The sequence below is a fragment of the Lissotriton helveticus genome, chromosome 5_1 (genome assembly GCF_964261635.1).
Source record: "Lissotriton helveticus chromosome 5_1, aLisHel1.1, whole genome shotgun sequence".
Taxonomy (NCBI): domain Eukaryota; kingdom Metazoa; phylum Chordata; class Amphibia; order Caudata; family Salamandridae; genus Lissotriton; species Lissotriton helveticus.
This window is the reverse complement of record NC_136065.1, coordinates 1,953,026,047-1,953,048,528: the sequence shown is the minus strand read 5'-3', so window position 1 is coordinate 1,953,048,528 and position 22,482 is coordinate 1,953,026,047. Positions and strand designations below refer to the sequence as shown.

The following is a 22,482-nucleotide window of genomic DNA, read 5'->3' as shown; positions in this document are numbered from 1 at the left end:
GACTGCAGTGATGTATCAGGGACCCCCACATTATATATAATTCCCTTCTGTATGACCAGGCAGGTTCTTAAGAATTTTCTTTAGGCCCACTTCGATGTTTTCCAGTCTGACTATTAGGGTAGTGATGGATTGGTTAACTGACTCAATACTATAATAAGGCAAGTTTTCCATCTCAAATAGGGAATACCTTATGTTTATTTTTTGTACATGATATATTTTCAATGCCTATTCTAGTTTGGTTTTTACCCTTTTGTCCCTGCTGTTTTAATTTTCAATGAGATCAGATGTTTTCTAATAATGGAAATGCCAGGCCTCTTTAGTTCTTGTCTTTTGTTTCCACATTTTGATCATTAGCCTGTGTATTGTATAGTACCCCTGATGCACAATTATGAAAAGGAGGTATCTACATGTCCCTGATAATCCGTATCATGCGTTTTTCCTTTCTGAGATGTTCTAGATAAGGAATGTAGGAACACACAGATGTAATAATATAATGCCACTATGTGTGAGGACACACATTTAGATCGAATCCCCATGTAGCTATCTACCCTCAGATGGCAAAGGATAATGCTCTCACATTGAAGTTAGTGAGAATATGAAAATACCCAATTAAGGAGACTAGGAGTACTGCCTTTGTATCCCATAAGAGAGACAGTGCATTCTAGACCAGAGTAGTCCCATGGCGTCTGGCCACTTCCTTGAAGATTGCAGGCCACCTGCTTACAGTCCCCTTGTTAAATACAATAAATAGTCTCTTCGCTAATTTGATGGAAACTAACAACTGTGTCACATTTCCTACATCACTAGGTTCTGCGGGATCTTCCAGAGTAAAAGGAAGAGTCATAATAACCTGCAGAACATTCACAACGATGAGTCCTAACTCCCATCAGTGACCGCTACAAATGAGGGGCGGACGTCTTGGACCTACAGTCCCAACACCCAGAAAGTAGCAAGACTGGACAGCGATCGCCAGCGTATCATCAATGGCAGTTCCAAAGTATTGTGTTTTCTTCATCAGACGGCGTTGAACATCAGAGAAGAAAGAGGAGCTGGTTCCCTGTTTGTCACAGAACAAGAATTTTAGTGTAAAGGAGCGAAAAAGAAGGAGCCCTGTTCTCTTCCAGGGGATACTCATTAATAGTCATAAGCACTGAATTATCTCCGCCCATGAGCGGGAACCCGGAACACATAAACAATATACATATATATGTGTAAATATATCAAAAAGTACATAGTACTAAACTAATTATACACATATACATGTATAATGACCATAATATGCAGCCTAACATATATACACAGGCTAATAAAGCCAAAATTACGCACGTTCTGAAGCATGAAAATATGCTGTATATACATGCAATAAACAGGCATGAGCCTAAAATGCATTTTATAACCATGAAAACCTTTTATTTTCATCAAAGAACCTGTTGTAACAGTTATTAGCCTAAACGGCTGCATATGAAAAAATGTCTGTGTACAGAAAATCAGACTGGCACCCTGCCTTTAACCCCTTTAGAGCTTGTAAATAAACCTCCCCAGTGCTGCGCTGTCCATTGGAACTAGTGCTGAATGGACGTCCAACGGTCGTGCGCAGCACTGGGGAGGTAGTGGCCGTGACGACCGTTGGCCGACGGCAGCAATTAAGGGGTTAAGGCCCCCGAGAATCTGCACACTTTGCCTTTAAGGCCTCCAGGAGAACTCTGTTCCCATCATGCACCACAGGTGACAGTTAGGTCAATTCTTTTTTCCGGCTTGTTCTGTGAGGAACCTGGAACTTGAGCTCTGCTAATTTTTGCAGTTTTTCTGTCAGAAGTTGGTTTTTTCTTGTCTTTTTGACAATATACTACTCTGGTGGTGGTTTAATACCTTTTTCTGACTAAACTGTTGGTGATTTTTTAGTCAGAATGCCACCTTTATTTTACAAATGTCCTTCCTGTGGGAAGAAGATGTCAAAAACGGATCCACACTCTGTTTGTGTGGTTTGTCTTCCAGCTTCTCATAAGGTGGAAGAGTGTTATCACTGCCTCAACCTTTCTAGTAGAACTTTGAGAGAAAGGGAGAAAATGAGGTTGCTGGGCCTTCTGGAGAGAGAAAGCCGTGGTGAGAAGGGCTCCAAGAGCTTGCTATCATCTGCTAAGCCATCTTCTCAACCCAAACGTCGAACAGCTTCTCCTGAAGGTAGAACTAAGAAAAATCGACTCCAGGGATCGTCGCCGTCAAAAAAGGTGCGCTCGACGTCGAGATCCAGATCGCCGTCAGCAATGTCTGCGTCGAAGAGGGCTCCATCGACGTCGAGGACTTCGTCGGTGAGGCAAGGTTCAGCGTCTCGACAGTCGCCGTCGAAATCTTTTTCGACGTCGAGACATCTGGTGTCGATTGCAGTAAGGACGGCGTCGGGGGCGCAAGGTTCGACGTCGAAGGATCGTAAGAGATAGACGTCGAGGGAAGAGAGGTGTCAGACGTCGAAGGATCGTGTGTCGACGTCGAAGGATCCAGTGTCGACGTCGAAAGTGAGTCATCGATCGACGTCGAAGGAGAGACGTAAGTCGTCGTCGAGGAAAAGGTCGACGTCGAGAGGAAGATCGTCGTCGAAGAATTCGACGTCGAGACCTAAAAAGAGAAGGTCAAAGTCTCCATCGCGACGTAGGTCGACGTCGAAGCTTGCTTCGGGCTCGAAGCATGGAGTGTCAGAGTCTAGGTCTCCCCAACCTGATGAAAGGTCGGTTTCGAGACTATCAAGACCAGCCTCTCGGACCTCACTTAGGTCTTTGTCGAGGTCAGAGATAAGCCCACAGCTTGTAGTGACGTCTTCACCGCAGGGTCAGCAAGACGACAGGTCTGTGACGGGTCAAGAGACAGTGCATCAGGACTCCTCTGTGGTGGCGCATTCTGGCTCAACTTCAGGGCAGGTGTCAGATGACAGACAATTGGTGCCCAGACAACGGACTCCATCTGGCTCATTGAACTCTGAGCACAGTGTAGTCTCCAGAGCCTCCAAGTCTTCGGCAGGGCTGCATATTGTGCAGGTTTCACCTGAGGCTTCACCTGAGCGTGCGGAACGGCCTCTTAACATGTCACCGAGGTGGTTGACATTGGAAGATGCGTCCAGATGCAGGACTGATAGGGATGAGGGCTCCGGTCCCTCAGACGGAGCTGCATAGAAGATCACGCTCGAAATCCCCAGTGAGAGAGAGATCTCGTTCAAGGGAGCGTAGGAGGCAGCGATCGGCAACTCCTCAGAGACGGCGTAGAACCCCTTCACCATCTTCTACGTCATCTTCGTCTTCTTCAAGGTCTTCATATAGAGACTATTCTCCCACTATATCATCTACTCCGCCTTCCAGAGTGTCTCCTGTAGATGATTTGAGCACATTTAATGATGTGCTATGTCGTGGGGCGAATAAGGTCAACATCAAGATGGCAGTTCCCCAAGTGGCAACGTCAGTCATCTTTGAAACCCTGCATCACAAGACGACTGGCAGGCCTCTTCTGCCGTTAGTGCCCGGTTTGATAGAACCAGCAATGAGAACTTTTTTAACTCGGGCCACAGTGGGTTCAGGTCCTTCTAGGATTGCAAAAAAGTACAAGGCTCCAGAAGAAGATCCACTATTTTTGCGCTCTGACCCACCTCCAGACTCACTTATTGTAGCGGCAGTCAGAAAAGCTCATTCTGCAGCATCTACCTCTTCTGCTCCACCTGAAAAGGATAGTAAGAGTATGGATTCCTTGGGGCGAAGAATGTGTAACACCTCGGGTCGGTCATGAGAGTGGCCAGTGCGTCAGCCTTACTGGGCCGCTATGATCGTCTGCTCTGGGACTCAGTGGCTCGGTTTGCGGATAAACTCCCTAAGGAGGATCAAAAGGATTTCCTGGAAATTGTGGAAGAAGGTGGACTGGTGGCTAATCAGAGCATTAGTGCGGCTGCTGATTCGGCGGATTTGTCAGCGCATGGCTATGCACATGGTGTTTGTGCTAGGCGTTCAGCTTGGCTTCGCCTTACTGGGCTAAAGCCTGAGGCCCAGAGGAAAATAGTGAATTTACTATTTAATGGTTCGACTCTGTTTGGATCTCACGCTGACCAAGATGAAAGTGGAGTTGGACACTCTTAAGGCTGTAGGTCTTCATCGTTCCGTAGGTCTTGAAAAGAAGAAAGAATTTAAACGTCGGGGTAATTTTCGTCCCTTTGACAAGAGATCTTTCCAGCAGAGGAGCCAACAGACGAATTGGTCCTCGCAAAACCAAGGCCAGAATCAACAGAGGTCGCAATTCCAACAGCGGCGACCTGGGCAAGGCAGAGGCAATGGAAATAGGCAGCAGTCATCCGCTACCAAACAGCCTCAAAAACAATGAAAGGAGGCTTCCTCCACAACCGTGTGCCACTCCGGTTGGAGGAAGTATTGTGGGTTTTCTGGACGAGTGGAAACAGATCACAAAGGACGGATGGGTGATGGGTATCATTCAGAACGGGTACCTTTTGAGATTCAAGAAGCCACCCCCTGTCATGCGTCCTCTAAAGAGGTTACAGTGGAATGTAAAGCGTTTACAACAGGAAGCGAACATCCTTCTGAAGAAGAAGGCCATAGAACTAGTACCATCTCAGCAGAGATGTCAAGGCCTATACTCTCGATTTTTTTCTCGTAAAAGAAAAAAGGTCCAATTACGGAGTTCAGACCCATTCTGGATTTGAGACTGTTGAACAAATTCATTCGAAAGGAGAGGTTTCGAATGCTGGCTCTTCATCAGATCTTCCCCCAGTTACATCAGGGGGATTGGATGTGCTCCATCGATCTGAAGGATGCTTATTTTCATATTCCGGTATCCAGAAAACATCGCAAGTTTCTCAGGTTTCAAGTAGCTGCTCATCACTATCAGTACGCAGTATTCCCATTCGGCCTGAGATCAGCTCCCAGAACATTTTCCAAATGTATGGCGGTAGTTGCGGCTTGTCTTCGAAAGAGACGGATTTTCATATATCCGTACTTAGACGACTGGCTTCTGAAGAGTTCATCCCCATCTCTACTGGAAGAACATCTATCGATATGCCTCCAACTCATGTGCAAGTTGCATCTTCAGCTCAATTACAAGAAGTCCATAATGAACCCCACCCAGAAGATCCACTACCTGGGTGCTCAACTGGACACGGAAATAGAAAACGTGTGTCCTTCGGAGGAGAGGTGGTTATCCATCAAGGCGAAGTGTATTCTTCTCCTTCAGTCTGCACGTTCGACAGTTCGGCAAGTGTCCTCTCTCCTGGGGTCCATGGCATCGTGCATCTTCATCGTTCCAAACGCACGTTTGCATATGCGTCCTCTACAACAGTGTCTGGAAGATCAGTGAAAGCAGAGGACGGGATGCTGGGAGGATCGAATTTATCTCCAACAGTCTGCAAGAGATTCCATCCGGTGGTGGATGAAGAAGACACACTTGATGAAGGGAGTTCCTTTTCATCAGGCCCCACCAACGCAGACTCTGATCACAGACGCCTCTCTCCAAGGTTGGGGGGCGCACATGGGCCCTCTGCAGGTACAAGGGCTATGGTCAGACTTCGAGAAAGGATATCACATCAATCTACTCGAACTCAGAGCGGTCCATCTTGCTCTCAAGTCCCTGGCTCCATCTCTACAGACTCGGTCCCTCCTGGTGCAAACATACAATACAACTACAATGTATTACTTAAACAAGCAGGGGGTACCAGGTCCAGGACTCTGTCCATAGAAGCCCAGACCATTTGGCATTGGTTGCTAGCACGAGACCTGTCAATCACAGCGGTTCACCTGCCAGGGAGTCTCAACTCACAGGCGGACGACCTCAGCAGAGACTTCGTCGAAGCGCACGACTGGGTTCTCAACGAGGACGTCGCGCAAAGCATTTTCCAGGCTTGGGGAACACCAGACATCGATCTGTTCGCAGACGCGGCAAACACAAAATTCACCGTCTTCGCGTCCAGGTTCTCGCAGAAAGGGTCTCAAGGGAATGCCCTTTTGATAGAATGGTGTCAAAACTTGCTGTACGCCTTTCCACCGACACCGTTGATACCGGCAGTGATCAACCGGATGTACATGACCGACTCCAGAATGATACTGATTTGTCCAGAGTGGCCACGAGATCTCCTCCAGTTGTCAGAAGTGCCACTCAGGAGATTGCCTTGTCGCCCGGATCTTCTGTCCAAACAGGAGGGGCGAGTGTTTCATCCCAATCTGCCCTGCCTGCGCTTGGCAGCATGGCTCCTGAAGTCATCCAGTACGGGCACTTGCAGCTGAATCCGGAGTGTATGAACATCCTTAAGAAGGCAAAGCGACCTTCTACAAGACAATCCTACGGATTTAAGTGGAAACGCTTTTACCGTTGGTGTCAGAGTAAGGGTCTTGACCCTATTCATGGTCAAGAACAGGTGATCTTACCTTATCTACTTTACCTTGCTGAATCTGGTTCGCAGTTTAGTTCCATCAAAGTCCATCTTGCTGCAATAACTGCTTATAGAAAATCGCCAAGACAGATATCTTTCTTTCGGATGCCTGTGGTGAAGGATTTTCTGGAAGGTTTAAGGAAGGTGTATCCTCCAGTCAGGTCTCCTTCTCCACCTTGGGAGCTTAATGTGGTGTTGACCAAGTTAATGAGTCCCCCCTTTGAACCCATACATAAAGCGTCGTTACAACACTTATCTTGGAAAGTAGCGTTCCTGGTAGCCATCACTTCTGCTCGTAGGGTGAGCGAAATCCAGGCTCTGTGTTGCAATGAACCGTACACTATTTTTCATGGAAACTGAGTGGTGCTCAGAACTCATCCTGCTTTCCTGCCCAAGGTGGTGTCGGATTTTCATATTAATCAAACCATAACATTGCCTACTTTCTTTCCAAACCCTTCGAGTCCGGCTGAACGGGCTCTACATTCGTTAGATCTGAAAAGGGTTTTGAAATTTTACTTAGATAAAACAAAGTCTTTGAGGCACACGGACCGTCTGTTTGTGAACTATGGTCCTACGAATACTGGTTTGGCAGCTTCCAAGAGATCCATTTCTAGATGGATAGTGTCATGTATCCTACTTGCTTATCAGCTAGCCCACAAGTCTTTATCAGGTAGACCTAGGGCTCATTCTACGAGGGGGAAAGCTTCTACCACAGCTCTCCTTAGGAATGTGGCTATGTCAGAGATATGTAAAGCAGCTACTTGGCGTTCAGTGCATACGTTTACACGCCATTACTGTCTAGATTCTGATGCACATGTTGATGCACAAGTGGGACAAGCATCCCTCAGAAATTTGTTTGCTAATTCTAGCTAAACACTATGTTTAAAAGTGTGGCTATGCATTTATCTGTTCGCCCGCTTCTGGTGGGTATGAGCTTGCTACTCTATTCAGTGCTTATGACTATTAATGAGTATCCCCTGGAAGAGAAGGATTAGTTACTTACCTGTAATCCTAGTTCTCTTCCAGGGGTATACTCATTAAAGTCATAAGCACCCTCCCGCCTCCCCGGGCGAGCAGTAGCATTGAGGTTTTTTCAATATGCATTATGATGTTTTTAAGTGCAGATTCCTGCTAAAGTTTACTGTACCGTACAAAAGAACTGACCTAACTGTCACCTGTGGTGCATGATGGGAACAGAGTTCTCCTGGAGGCCTTAAAGGCAAAGTGTGCAGATTCTCTGGGGCCTTAAAGGCAGGGTGCCAGTCTGATTTTCTGTACACGGACATTTTTTCATATGCAGCCTTTTAGGCTAATAACTGTTACAACAGGTCCTTTGATGAAAATAAAAGGTTTTCATGGTTATAAAATGCATTTTAGGCTCATGCCTGTTTATTGCATTTATATACAGCATATTTTCATGCTTCAGAACGTGTGTAATTTTGGCTTTATTAGCCTGTGTATATATGTTAGGCTGCATATTATGGTGATTATACCTGTATATGTGTATAATTAGTTTAGTACTATGTACTTTTTGATATATTTACACATATATATGTATATTGATTATGTGTTCCAGGTTCCCGCTCATGGGCGGAGATAATTCAGTGCTTATGACTTGAATGAGTATACCCCTGAAAGAGAACTAGGATTACAGGTAAGTAACTAATCCTTGTGGACGGCAGGGCTGGTTTGAGGTTTCAGTTTCCTACCTGTCATGTGCTGGCAACCTCTGACAGCGTGCGGTTCTTTGACCCCCTTGGCCTAAGTTTTGACCACACCCCCTCCTTTCCATTGCTCCAACAGAAGGGCAGTGCACCGGAGGATCCAAGATTGGCAAAAGGCACTACATTTGTAAATACCTATGTTGAATGGAAAATTAGAAGGGAAGAGCAGCCCAAGCATCCTCTGACACTGAATAACGAGTGTTGGAGCCTGAGAGTGTTGCTGAGCGTGAAAGCCTGTTGGTCTCTCCTGATTAACAGTACTTGTGTCTGTACAATGTAATCTACGCCCATGACCACCGAAGAGCATGGTATCTGTAGTATCTGCCACAGAGGAGAGATATTGGTGCACTGCCTTGAGACATTGAGACTTTCAAGTGAGCTGTGAGTGTTTGCCAGGAGGGCACTCTAACAGAAACTAAGGAGCACTATCGGTATGGAAAGGCCTGGATCAAGAAAGCCCAACACGGAAGAAGAAAATGGAAGCAGATTTGATGGACAATAGAAGCCTACCAAAGAGGCTTAGAACGGACTTTGGGCAGAGTTGCACAAGCAATTCCAGTCTAATAATATAGAGCAAATGTTAGATATGTTTCAAAATGGTCCAACATAAGTGAATTTGTGTGACTGTTCTTACTGTTTGCTGACATCATTTAAGAGTAGTATTCTGTTTAGTAGAACAGTATCAGGCCTGTATTCAGACAAAGAGTATCACCATTTCACCTGAAAGCATTGTTAATACCTAGGGCCCATTTGATACCACACGAGGACTGACACAGATGGAGTAGTGATAGTCTCTATTAGCTGTAGGGCCCATGAATTGCTTCCCATCCTAATTAGTAAAGGATGATCTGGTTTTTCCCCTATTCAAGTTATATCTTTGTAGGTTGATAGACCTAATTATGGTAGTGTATATATGTGTATATATATATGAGAAAGAATACAAGGGTATTCGAAACGCGTCTGACAAACTGAAAATAAAGACCTGCATTTTTCCACAATATTTGGAGTCTGTATTTCGTCCTTTGGTTGTGTCCGGCTGGGCGCCACAGAGAGGTTCGGAGATATCCAGATATATATATATATATATATATATATATATATATATATATATATATATATATATATATATATATATATAATTAAACTCAAGTTAAGTAGTTTAGTTAATAAAGATGTCCTGGAGTACAGTGCATGCAGATCAAGAGAGAGGTCCAGGAAATGATAGACATTGATCTAGACGACGATTGATTGTTGCCTTTGCATGGCAAAATCAGGGACTGTTGGACTGTATTTTAAAATGACCTTTATGACTCCATTTTGTGTTGCCATGCTCTCGGCAACTTGGTGAAGAATTTCTTTTCATGTCCCTGTCAAAACTTGCCCAACCCTCCCTGCTCCCTGGTTGAGCCGATTCCAAGAAGTTGCCTGTGTGCCTCACACCCCCACAGCTGTGTCAGAGACTCAGCCACTTCCTGTCCATTGTTGGTAAGTCCCCTGTGACCACCCCAACTGATAGAGGAAGCACAAGGTTATGCCCTGTGACCACACCAGCTGATAGAGGAAGCACGAGGCTGTGCACTGTGACCACACCAACTGATAGAGGAAGCACAAGGCTGTGTCCCATGACCACACCAGTTGAGCAAGGAAGCAGGGGGCTGCGTACATTGTGCAATCAGAGACAGATGTCCCCTGGCCACGCTTGCACCACACAAGACTGACGAAGAGCTTGTCAGATGTGGAACTTGTCTGAATAGGGAACTTGTACTGTGAAAATGGGCGTTTCTAGCGCTATAAATATGTGTCATGCTGTGAAGTAAGCAGCAGTCTCCATAGAATTGTCTGTGTACTATTCTGGGACCCTGTCCTTAGCTCGAGCTAATAAATGACTTGCTTCCCTCCACGGCTGGTTGTCCTGGTCTCTTTGGTAATGTATGATTGATGCAAGAAGGACCCGTAGATTCAAGGCGTTTCCCTGCGCCACTGGCTTTGACTCTCCCAGTGGGGGGGGGGTCTCCAAAAAGCCGGTTCTACAACCTCGAGCCCAGGATCCCGTCCCCAGAGGGTATAACACAGGGGACCAGGCGGCGTGTGGTCTGCGGTCAGGGACTCACCAGAGCCTCAGTTCTTTGACTGCTGGTGACCGGTGAGCACCCTCCCAGCCGGGGTTAATCCGTGGATTGAGGCGAGCGGAGCCAGCAGCACTTGAAGGGAGCTTCAGAGCATTCCAGGCGGGTTTAATGTGTGGATTCAGGCGAGCGGAGCCTGCATCGCTTGAAGGGAGCTTCAGAGCATTCCAGGCGGTCGGCAAAGATGCTGTGGACAACACAACTGGGGACCGGCGTCGCAAGGTTTGCAGTCGGAGGACCCACCAGGGCCTCGGTTCTTCGACGGCCGGTGCCCGGTGAGCACCAATATGGCCAAGGGATTCAAGCGATCGGAGTCTGCAGCACTTGATGGGAGCTTCGGTGCAATTCATGCGATTGGCTAAAGCGCAGCGACCCATGGATTTGACGAGTGGCAAACGTTCAGCCCAGCAGTCTAATGACCGGCGGTTCGGTATATGGTGAGTAGGAGCTGCACAAAGAATGTCGACACGGGTCCGGGATTGTTTTGTGCAAATGGTGGTGGGGAGTAGGGCGGTGGATGGCAGGGTTGACTAGAGATATCGCCAAACCCGGAGCTCCTGTCCGGTGGCCATCTTGGACGTTGACTCCACTAATCCCAGGGTGGACGGTAACCTAGAGGGAGGGCCACAATCTCCAATTACTCCACAGATTAGGCCGAATAGAACCATATAGGGACCTTATATCTGTCTGACAGAAGCATTGAGGCCCCAACTCTTAATACGGTTTCATACTCGAATATCCAACACCATGGTAGGACACAAGTTGCCAGCTTTACGGATAGGGTCCCTTTATGGATTCCCTGAAGAGATGCCCCAAAGAAAACTAGTGGGGTACAGACCGGTTTATCTCCCAAGGTGGACTTTATCTGGTTATTTGACAATGAATCCACTCCGGTCAACAGGGGATACATTCTTGGCTTATTCTCGGAACTAGAGGTATTAAAACTGATAGCAAGCAAGGATATTTTAAATGTGATGATTAATGTACATGACACTGTTCCATATTCTAGGGTCACATTTTGCTCCTTGATAGTGGCCAACTTGGTTTTGAAAAATTTTAAGCATTTTTTGAAACCAGGGCTTGATATAACACCTGTTAAATAATATGAGGAATATCAAACTGCAGGCCCAAAAACCCATAATTTGAAAGTTTCTAGGGCTATTAATTCAGTGGCACTAGATGCATTGGGCCCCGATACTGAGTATTCTGTGGGCAATTCCAAAGATATAGTGGTTTCCGTGGAATGGAGGGGGTGTTCAATAAATGTTGTGCCCAATGTGGTAGTTGCCCCTCAGACTCCAGACATACAAGATGAATTTGCCCAGTGGAGTTGGGTTGCAAGAGCCCTGAATAACACTCATCCGGAAGCAGTAAGGAGTGCTCCTTTGAGATAGCCTGTCTGGGCTACTCTTGGTCTGGAAAATGGCCGGTTTGGGACCCACTGAAAATTATGAACCCTTTAATTATATGCTTACAAGAAACGTGGTCCTGTAAAGAGTTTGAATGTGATGGCTATTTTGTTTACTCTTTCTATGCTAAGCGTTTGGAAAGGGGACACGCTAGTGGGCGGGTCTCTATTTTCCTTAAAAACTCCATTAATTGGAATCAGAAGGTTTTCTGCCACCCTTCAAACCTCTGTATATGTGTGAAGTTGGTGTGTCTGGGAGATTCTGGTAGGTCCTCATCCTTCCTTGTGGCAACCTTGTATATCCCCCTGGGAAAACTTTTCATCATTTTTTGCCTGTATTTTTCTCTTTTATTCAGGATATCGCTATCGGGGAAGAATGCCCCCTAGTGACATTAGTGGGGGACTTAAATTCTAAAATTTTGAACTCTGCCTCGGGGATTTATGCCAATACTGACAAAGAAGAAATTTGGCACATTCCTGAGATTTTATTACCAAATAAAGTAAAAATAGATAAGCGGTGGTTTCTTTTGCTTGAGAGTATCAGAAGCCTGGATCTTGCCTGCTGACATAACAGCACATTTTACCTTTCACTCTCAACACACTCAGAGCCTATCAGACTATGTGATTGTTTCCTACCAATGTTTGGGGCTTGTGATAATCTCTGTCTGCCCGTCAATATGGAGCGACCATAGCATAGTGGTTTGGACAGTGGCTTATGATCTACCCACACTGGATTCTGGAACGCTGGTCAGGGTAGGCTCAATTGTGAAGATGGCTTATGTAGAACAGCAGGGTTTTACTCACTCCAATATTATACCCTTCTTTGAGGCTCAAATGGAGAAGCTTTGTAATTTAAGCTCTACATCTACTGAACCTCGCCTGTATAAACAGGATATTTTCCATATGACACCTTTAAAACAAGCAATTAACCATCTCGTCTGAAAACAGCAGATACACTTCCTTACTGGTCGGCAGCAGGAAATCAATCGCCTTAAGCGAGTTAAAAGACGTTTTATGCTCAGTGAAAAAAGAAGGGAGCTTGATGCTAAGTGGATTGGGCTGAGGTAAGCCGCAAGGGCCAAAGACTAAAGAAAGTATTGGCACTTGATCGCGGAATACTGCGACTCAAGGCAGAGGGCTGTACCCATACCAATTCCAGAAAAGGACAGGGTGGATCTTGTGATGACTGATGGGGTTAAACCCGCGTTTACTGAATTTGGCCCCCCGTCAGAAAAGGAAGTGGTAAGTTTTATAAAGAATGCAAGAACCTCCGGCGCACAAGGCCTGAACGGAATCCCGATTGCACTAATTAAAAAGGAGCCAGAAGCATGGGGTGATTTTTTAGAGCCACTTTTTAAATATTGCTTTCTTATGAATAAAATCCCCGCCTCGTGTTAGGGGAACATTAAAGTCCCCCTGTACAAAAAAGGACCGAAAACGGTGCCGACTAGTTTTAGACAGATTGCCCTCCTGGATACCTCAGGCAAATTATTTGCAAAAAGCATATTATGCTACCTACAACAATGGGTTTATGATCAGAATATTCTTCCACTGGAACAAGCTGGTTTTAGAAAGAACCATGGCACCTTGGATAATATAGCAGTTGTTCAGACAATTGTAGAGAAATATGTTTTCTCCCGAGGTATGCCAATGTATACAGCTTTTATTGATTTCTCCATGGCATTCGACAAAGTGGACCGACAGGCGCTGTAGAGAACACTTGGCCTCCTTGGCATACCATATCATCTTTTTGGTCTGATTATGGAATTGCATACAGACACCTGGTGCCAGGTTCTGATGGGAGGTTTGCGAGGGTTATCATGTAAAATTAGAACGCATAATGGGCTCAAGCAGGGTTGCCTATTAGCACCACTTTTATTTTCTTTGTACATTGCTGATCTCCCTGGCGCTCCGAATTCTGTAAGGGGGGATGCCCCTAAAATTGGTACAATGCCCCTTGGCTCTCTGTTATATGCAGATGTTGTTGCAATATTCGATCTAACACCTATTGGCCAGCAACGCCGGCTGGATTTCCTATGTAAATATGCAGAGGTTCACTTATTGAAAATTAATATTGCAAAAAGCAAGATTTTGGTTATTCATAAGAAGGGGCTTATAATAAAGAGATGTCTAAGATGGATGCTTGGTTCTGAAAAATTGGAACTGGTTGACTCGTGCCTATATGTAGGGAAGGTTTTTTCTAAAACGGGCTGAGATTTGGAGCATATTAAACACTGTGTTAGTAAAGCTGTCTACCAGGCAAGTGCATTAAACAGATTCTATAAAACTTGCGGGAGACTCCATTTTGGCCATGTTTTATCTGTTTTTAAGGTCAAAATCCCTCTCTTGTTAATATATATGCTGCCGAGGTGTTGGACATGAATTATTGGCTTTCTTTCGATAAAGCGAAAGGACGAATCCTGCATCAAATTTGCAATTTAAACTCATTGGCTGCGCCACATGTACTGCGCCTTGAATTTGGATTAGTCTCGTCCTTCACCTTATCTGGCAGCGGTTCTCAGGTGGAGTAACTCCCTCTTTTTGGGGAAGGAGTGTTCACTTAGGGCTGCACTGAGAATAGAAATGTTTCGCACGCTAAAAGAACAAAGTTTTTTAGGTGTTTTGTATGTGCAAATGATACATTCAGTTTTAGTTTGAATTCCGCTTCTCCTTTGTCTAAATCAGTCCTGAAACAACTTTTTAAAGAAGTCTAGATCCCCTATCAGTTTGGCGAGAGATGCTGCCTCAAGCCAGTCCAGGTCCAGTAATGAAGCGGTCAGAGGGAGAGCTTTGGGGAATAAACCACAGCCTTATTTAAACTTGGAATAACCCTCACGGGATTAGAAGGCTGATACTCCTTCTGAGATTTAATTTGCTGCCTCTAAGAGATGTCACTGGTATCTGGGATAAAACACCTCGAGAGAAGAGAATTTGTGAATTGTGCCAGCTGCAGATCCAATATCTAGATCATGTTTTATTTGTATGATCAAAGCTGCAAAGTGCCAGGCGAGTGTTCCTAAAGCCAGTTCTTATCAAATTTAATATTCACTCTGCCCAGGAGGCATGATCTTTTTTTTAACAGGAATTCTATTGTCATGACATAATATCGATTGGTTGGTCATTTGATTCCTTTATGTATTTATAGCACTATTTGCACAACTCTCAATATGTCGATATAAGAATTTTATTGGTTGGTTATTTGATTGCATTATGTATTTATAGCAATATTTTCACACCTCTCAGTACGTTTGATATAAGAATTTTTACAGCAAGGTATAAGGAAGAATTTTGTTTTGTATGTAAAGTTTGTCTTTTTAATCTGATGGTGTGTTTTTGTGGACCTCCGTGGGAGTTCCATAACAAAATAAATAAATAAATTGGAAAATAAATTGGAAATTCATTTTGGCAGCCAGTCTTCACTCAACTAAAAGTATACGTCTTTCGTTTGGGCAAATTTGTGGCTTGGTGCAGTACTAGCAGTTAAACCTCCTTCAGGCCAACCAATCCCATGTTGTATTCTTTGTTTTGTCCCTAGCAAAGCAAGGCCTTGCCCTGGGCATAATTAAAGGGTACCTTTTAGCTTTTGCAGGCTTTTTGCAGTTGCCGAATCAGCGCTCTTTGTTCAAGACTCCTATTGCTAAGAGGTTTTTTAAATTGTTATAATTGTTTCCACCCATTCCCTTTGTCATGCCACAGTGGGACCTTAACCTGGTCCTTACCTTTCTGATGTGCACTCCATTTGAAAAGCTTCACAACTTGCCTTTGCGGCTCCTCATCCACAAGACAGTGTTCCTCATCACCATAGTATTGGTGCTGCATGTGAGTGAATTACAAACTCTTTGTGTCAATCTGCCCTACACCACCTTCTTCTCAGACATATTGTTTCTGCAGACTCTGGCATCCTTTCTGCCAAAAGTTGTAACGCCAGTCAAACCATCACCCTACAGGTGTGCTGTCCTCTAAGGAGGAGAGACTCTATTAAAAACTGTAATAAGCGGGGACTAGAACTAACTTATGTGGCGTAATAAGGGTGTTTTGTTTGCTATATTTAGGGTATTTATATGCCACAATAAAGTTCCAGAGTTTTCTCTCCACGTCTCCACCTTCTTTTTAAGGTCTTCTATGTCAGTCCCTTGGGCGGAGTCTTCCAGGCCATCGACCTCCCTCGGAGAGAAGAAGGCTCAGGTAAGTGTTTTTGCGTTTATTTCTTAGTCGGTGTTTTGGGAAAAGGAGTGGGGGACCACCCAAACCAATGGGAAAGAAATACAATGAATGGTTTAAGTCGGATGTATGTCGTTACAACGCATGCTTTTTCCACACATGCCTTTACAACGCAGGTATTACAACGCAAGTCGTTACAACGACTTGCGTTGGGGGGCGCTGGATAGTGGAATAGTTTAATTTACTATTCCAACTCCAGTCCCCGTGGATAGTAGGGAAGGTTTTGGATAGTAAATTAAACTATTCCCTATCCTACAGCGCCCTCCAGCGCAAGTCGTTGTAACGACTTGCGTTGTAATACCTGCATTGTAAAGGTACTGCGTGGTAAAAGTTTCGTTGTAAAGGATGTTTCCCGTTTAAGTCAGCCAAAGGTGATGAGGGAGGCTGAGGGAAATGGGATAGGTAGAGGAAGACAGAAACAGAAAGGTTTCAGAGCACACTTCACATACGCCCTTAATCACCCTTGTGCCTTTCCCCTTGTTACCCTTTTCCCTTCCGCCTCGCTTCTCCGTGTAGATAGTCCAGTAGACACCCATGCACCAGGTAGAGCCACAACCCTCCAAGGTCGTGGCAGGAGTCTTCCGCTCTGTTCGGGACGACGGGGTACCTCTGTCTGCTCCGTCGGGTCGCGCATCCGTTCCTCTTTCCCAGACTCTGTCTTCCTTCTTCCAAGTGGGGAACTCCTGCTGCACGAGTGCCGCATCTCCCACTCGTCTCGCTCGCCGGCTTTTCTTGTCCCTCCTTCTCCGAGCGCACTTCCTTCTAGCCCACGTGACCTCCCACGTGGGCCGCCTACGAGATGTCCATAAAGGGTCCGTATCTATTGCCCTGGTTTTTGATGTAGAGTGCTGGTTCGTCAGCCACTGCACTCCACATAGGCTGTAAACAAATATATTCTCATCCACGGCAGGGACTTCCTGACAGACTTCATCACTTGGTCCCCAAGAGAGTGCTGAGCTTTTACATAGATTTTACCAAAGACCACCTGGTGGAGATCAGGTGTTTGGGGAATTCCCTGGAGCAAAAAAAGGCAAGGCTGTGCAGAAGAGAACTATCTCCCACTGGATTGTGCTCTGCATTAAGATCTGCTATGCACTGGCAAAAAAACAGCCTCTAGAGGCGACTGCATGCTCATTCTACCAGGGTCAAAGCTGCTACCGCTGCATTAGCATGCGGAGTCCCTCTCATAGACATTTGCCAGGCAGCTGTGTGGGCGTCCCTCCTTACGTTCACATAGCACTATTTTATGAACAGTCTGGACCACGAGAAGGTCATTTTGCCTGCTCAGTCTGCTGGACTTTCTGGTTTAGTCTATTCACTGCCTACCTCCAATTAGGTACTGCCTTGGTATCTATCCTAAAGGGGAGCAGTAAAAATGTCATATGTACAGACAACTCTATTTCTCTGAGATTTAATACAAATATAGCGAGAAGTTCTACCAATAGGTAAAAGTACTACCTCTACCTATATTCGCCAGACAAAATAATTCTTCTTTCTTAAAAAGGACTCTCCCCTGCTCTGTGTGGCATGCTTCATCATCAAGTCCAACATCTTGCGGCCCTATGGTTGCTGGATGGGTTCTACCCTGTTTTTGGAGAGAGTACTTTGATGATAGTCCTATTATTAATGGGGCTCCGTTGGCTAGATTATTAATAGGGCAGGATATCACAGGGAGTTTGCATATTGACTCCAGCATTCTTGTGTCAACATGTTTAAGCTGTTTAATGTGTACCCAAAACGTAACCCGGCTTTCATCAGGACCATAGCATACCCCGCTATGACTTCATAACTGTATTACATTTTTAAATTTGTGTATCAGGTTTGGTACTCATTCACTCTAATCAAACCCAATCATACGTTACTTCACCATTAATAATCCAGCATCAAGCATTTATGGAGGTGCACATTTCCTCGCAGGATTTGTAGAGATAGGTACTATGCATCATTAGATTAATCTTTAAACAGTACTTCGATATTCTTGTGATGCACTGCACACTATATATTCATGTAAAAAAACATTCGATTACTGTGCTGCATCAGCTATGAGGGAGAAGTCTAGTCCATTCACATTAAAGTTAAGTAGTGATAAAACACATATTGCCAGTGGTTTATTCACTAAAGACCATTCACATGTTTCCATACATCCCAGGGATGCCAAACACTAGATCAGAGTCGGGGACCTCTTCTTAACCTGCTTTTTAAAAGGGGTTAGCACATCACTTCGGTAAACAACTGCGGGCAGGTGTCACCTTTGTCACACTCTAAGGAAAGACACATGTGACTAGCTCTCCCAAAAACTGCTGGCCATTTTTATTGTCTAGACTCCCCTCAGAAGTGTACTACTCACTACTCCATGACATGAACCTGACGTCTCCACCCAATTAGGTTCCATAGCTCCAGATTATTAGTGACACCAGCTGATCACAAAGCCTTTGTTGTCTCCAGCATGGGTCTCAGAAACACGTGTGAGGTGTGGCGTGGCGTGTTCTACACTTCGTGTGAACATCATGCACAACACGTGGATAGCAAGGTCATTGATGCAGCCTATCGTCCCCGTTATGCCGCCAAAGGGTTTGTTTTCATTTACAAAATATCTGGTCCTTCCTAGTTTGAAATGCTCTGTGCTACCAATGTAATGTGAAAATCACATTATGCTTATTGTGTTATGGAATTTGTATGGATTAAGGCTAAAAGTTAAACGTTTTTCAGTACCCAAGCTGTTACTTACACTCGGACTCCTTATGATCTCAAAACTCTGGAAAATTCCTATTGTGCAAAGAAAGCCCACAGATTGTGTACCAACTCATTTCTCCAATTCAAATCATTATTATTAGCTAGTTGCCCATTACTTTTGATCACACGGTTGAACCTTTCAACTGCACCATTCCCAGCCGGGCAGTTCAGTAAAGTGTTTCTGTGCATAATACTATTTTCCTTCATAAACGTCTTGAAGGTATCGAAAATGAATTGGGGAAGATTGTCACTCACAATGCATTTGGGTAATCCCCCTCTCAAAAATAGTTTCTGCATAAAACAAATAATAGTGCCAGCATCAGCTTTGCGCACCATTTCAATGGTCCACTAGAACCGTACGGTACACCTGTTCACCATTCTCCCAAATGGGACCCGTTATGTCAGTGCCCAACCTCATCCAGGGCATACTTGGACAAGAAAAGAGTTGGAAAGGTGATCTGAAGGTGATTTGTCAGAATTTTCACAAGCAGAACCTTCCCTCACTTCCCTTTCAATTTCCAGATCCAACCCGGCCACCAGTATGAATATTTTACTCTTACTTATTGTTTTGCCAATGCCTAAATATCCTTCATGACATAAGTCTAAAAGTTTGGACCGAAGAGATTCAGGAGTTTATCACCTTACCATTTCTCAAAGTTAGGCCTCCCTTTACAGACAATTCATGTCTTATTTTTTTGTGTAACTTTTTATTATATAAAACAGAAAAAACAAAAACAAATCAACATACATTCAAGGCAATACAGCAATAGTACATCCATTAGGTCTGTGCTCAAGGAGGACGGGAGATACATGACAACAGGAGAGAAAAGTCTTTGATTGTAGACATGGGGGGGGTCAAAGGCAAAATTGCATATAACTAACACAATATACCACAGCTTAGAAGGAATGCAGGTCAGGGCGATTGGGAAGGACTAGGAATTTCTGCGAGTGGGGGCGTACAGATATCTCCCCGGTACGAGTTCCACTGGTTCCAAATCTTTCCCCATTTTCTGGGGCTGTCTCTTGCTATAAATACCGTCTTCTCTCTGAACATGCACCAGTCCATGCTCTCTTTCCAAGCAGTCACTGTAGGCGGCCTAGGGGACCCCCACAACTGTGCAATATCCCATTTGGCAACCATATTGGCAAGAGTCACCCACCGCAGCTGCGACACGTCATCATCATTCGGACCCCATACATTCAACAAACATTGCCGGGCTTCTGGCCTCATTACAACACCCGTTACTTCATTCATCACATCATGTATACGGTTCCAAAATCGCACCACCTCTGGGCATTCCCATATGATATGGAGATAGGTGCCAAGGAGACCACAACCACGCCTACACAAGCCATCCGTGGAATAGCCCATATGGATCAGACGGGGGCCGGTGACATAGATTCTGTGGAGGATCTTGAGTTGGACCAGACGGAGACGGGCCGGAATCGCAACCTCCATGGGAGAGGAGATCGCGGACTGCCAGTCCTCATCATCTAGTTCAATGCCATCGGCAATCCAGGCTTCACGAAGACGATCAAGCAAACTCGATCAGTCATTAATCATCTTTTTATAAAACAAGGAGATAATACTGTCTGGCACATGACCGTCCAATATACGATCTTCGAGGGGGGAGGATTCCGGAATATCACTACCCACCGGAAACACAGAATTCAAAGCATGGCGTACCTGGACATAACGACATTTTTCCCTATCACTCAGCTGATATTCCGCTTGCAGATCCGAAAAGGACTTCACCCCTCCTTTAACCCAGAGATCAAGCACTTTACTGATACCGATCGTGTCCCATTTATCAAATCCCTTCGTCTTCCATAGACAACCCAATTTTGCAGAGGCATAAAGCAGAGTTGCGCCAGTTAGTTTATCACTCCAGCCCATAGCCGCCGTCGCGCTATGCCAGACCCGCACGGCTATAGCGGTAGGTCCCGAGAGTTGTGAACGGGAGGATCTCGAATAAAGCGCCCTGTAGTAGTCACCACCCGGGAGCAGCCACTTATCCATTTCAAAAGCCGGATTCAATGCCGGACCATACATCCCGTGATTGATGGCAGCAATTTGGGAGGCCCAATAATACCTACGAGTATCTGGAAGTGCTATGCCGCCATCATACCAGGGAAGTCTTAATTTAGAAAGAGCGATGCGTGAACGTCCGTCCCATAGCAATTGCCTCTGCAGCGATTCTATCTCCCGGAAATATTTCGACGGGATTACATCAAAACTATTCTGAAGTGCGTAGAGAAACCGCGGTAAGGACATCATTTTAAAGAGGGCTGCACGCCCTAGGGGAGACAACGGTAATCTGCGCCAGCGCGCCACGTCCGAGCGCAACCTATGGAGTGGAGGGAGTAAATTACGTTCGTAGCAAACCGCCGGTATTTAAAACCAGACTGCGACAACTGGATGGGACAGCCCCGCGGTAAACGAGGGACCGCACCAGCGAGCACGTAGATATAGGATTTTGACCAATTGATAACAAGGCCAGAGTTCTTTCCGAAGGAGTTAAGCACGTCAAACAATACGTTAAGCGATTTTTGGGGATATGTGAGGTACAATAAAATATCATCGGCATATAAGGAAATACGATCTTCAAATTCCGGAGTCCAACGTATGCCCTTCATCGAAGGTTCCCACCGTAGCCAAGCAGCGAGTGGCTCCAACGCAAGAGCAAACAGAAGTGGGGATAACGGACAACCCTGCCGCATGCCCCTCCAGAGAGCAAAAGGCATAGAAACACGACCATTAACCACCACCTGCGCCAGCGGCGTTTCATACAGGAGTTTGACCCATCCAATAAAGCCAGCGCCAAAGCCAAACTTGGCGAGTACGGCCCAGAGATACGACCATTCGATTGTGTCAAAGGCCATCGTGGCGTCTAAGGTTGCCAAGATGGCCGGTTCACGCAACGTCGGGGCCCTCGCAAGAACACCATGCAAACGGCGCAAATTTAATGCCGTGTTACGATGAGGGATAAAACCCGACTGATCCAGATGGATCAGGTCACTGATCACCGTAATCAGACGACCAGCGAGCAGCTTGGCGAGGATCTTAGGCTCCGCATTTAAGAGCGAAATGGGTCTATAAGACGAACAGCGATCCCGTGGCTTGCCCTCCTTGTGGATCACCACAATGGTCGCAAGACGCTGATCCCTAGGGAGGGAGCCATTTTGTCGCGCAGCCAAAAACATATCTCGGAGATAGGGAGCTAGAATATCAGGGCGTAGTTTATATAATTCTATAGGAAGGTCATTGGGACCCAGAGCCTTGCCGGAACGAATAGAGCGCAGCGCGAGAGCTACCTCATCCACCGAGGGTGCGGCATCTAAACTATCCCGATCTGACTCTGACAAACACGGCAGCACTATATCTCTAAGCAACAACTGAGAATCCTCCTCGGGCCTGTCGGACACCGAGGTATACACCTCTCGGAAATAGTCAGCAAAGCATTCAACAATTTCAACAGGGTCCGTTACACGCATACCATCCAATTTCTCAATCACCGGAACCACACGACTCGCTCTCTCCCGTCTGTCCAGCCAGGCAATCAATTTCCCTGCTTTATCTCCCACGTCATATAACCGTCCCTGCTGTTCCCTACTCATCAGCTTGGCCGCATCAGTAACCAACGTTTTATATTCTAGTTGTTTAAGGTGGAGAATATGCAATGCGTCTCGAGTCACATCTGGCTCCAATGCAGTCTCCAATTCTGTAATTTCAGTCTCGAGATGAACAATTGCCTCATACTTACATTTCTTGGCACACCCAATCAAAGATGATGCCTGTCCCCTGATAACAGTCCTGAAGGCTTCCCACAGCAAAACGGGCGAGGACACAGAACCCACATT

The 22,482-nt window shown here is 45.5% G+C and overlaps 1 long non-coding RNA gene across 6 annotated transcripts in view; it reads left to right on the top strand.

Annotated features, from left to right (window-relative positions):
* Positions 1-22,482, top strand: part of LOC144756087 (uncharacterized) — a 1,092,383-nt gene that overhangs the window by 630,228 nt on the left and 439,673 nt on the right. For all 6 annotated transcript variants that reach the window (XR_013595068.1, XR_013595069.1, XR_013595070.1 and 3 more), the window contains one exon: positions 15,783-15,852. This is a non-coding gene — a long non-coding RNA (uncharacterized LOC144756087). The remainder of the gene's footprint in view (positions 1-15,782; positions 15,853-22,482) is intronic.